A 730-nucleotide genomic window follows, 5' to 3' on the forward strand; every position below is an offset into this window, starting at 1 on the left:
AACCAACGGCTTCATGCATGGCCTCAGTCCAGAATCGGGGTGTATGTACAGCTGCTCCCCTCGCCGCTAGCGCTTTAATAAACCCATCTTTTTCTGCTTCAGCAACGAAACCATTAAAAGCTTCAGCGATGGTATCTTGTGTGGGTTTTCTTCCTCTATCTGTTTTTCTATATCCTTTTATAAAATAACAATCATTAGCAACCTTAAGAAGCCCCATAAAGGCTAATACATGCACGGGTTTAGGTGTACATACACCCGAAGCACTACCCTCGGCCGTCATAGAACCCTCGTAATCTAATAACTCCTCTAAAACGTCAAAAAATAACCATTGAGATCGAACACCAGCATATGTATCAAATACATCACCCTCAGGGCCAAAGTGATCCCTGTATACACACATAAACCCTAAACCCTAAACCCTAAACCCTAAACCCTAAACCCTTGGAGAGGAAATATGGATATATTTTATATGGGAGAGGGTTTAGGGTTTAGAGAGAGAGAGAGAGGGGGTTTTTGCTCGTGGTTTAGAGTTTTGGTGCGTAGGTTGATTAGGGGTTTTAGGGGGTTGAAATAAATTAGGGTTTAGGGTTTAGATATAAATTAGGGTTTAGGGTTTAGGGTTTAGAAATTAGGGTTTAGGGTTTAGGGTTTAGGGTTTATAAACTCTTACTTGAAAGATTTGAGCCAGGCCTTCTCCACGTCCTCCAGAGGCTTCGATGTATTCGCCCAG

The sequence above is a fragment of the Eimeria mitis genome, genomic scaffold, assembly GCF_000499745.2.
Source record: "Eimeria mitis Houghton genomic scaffold, Emh_scaff3637, whole genome shotgun sequence".
Taxonomy (NCBI): Eukaryota; Apicomplexa; class Conoidasida; order Eucoccidiorida; family Eimeriidae; genus Eimeria; species Eimeria mitis.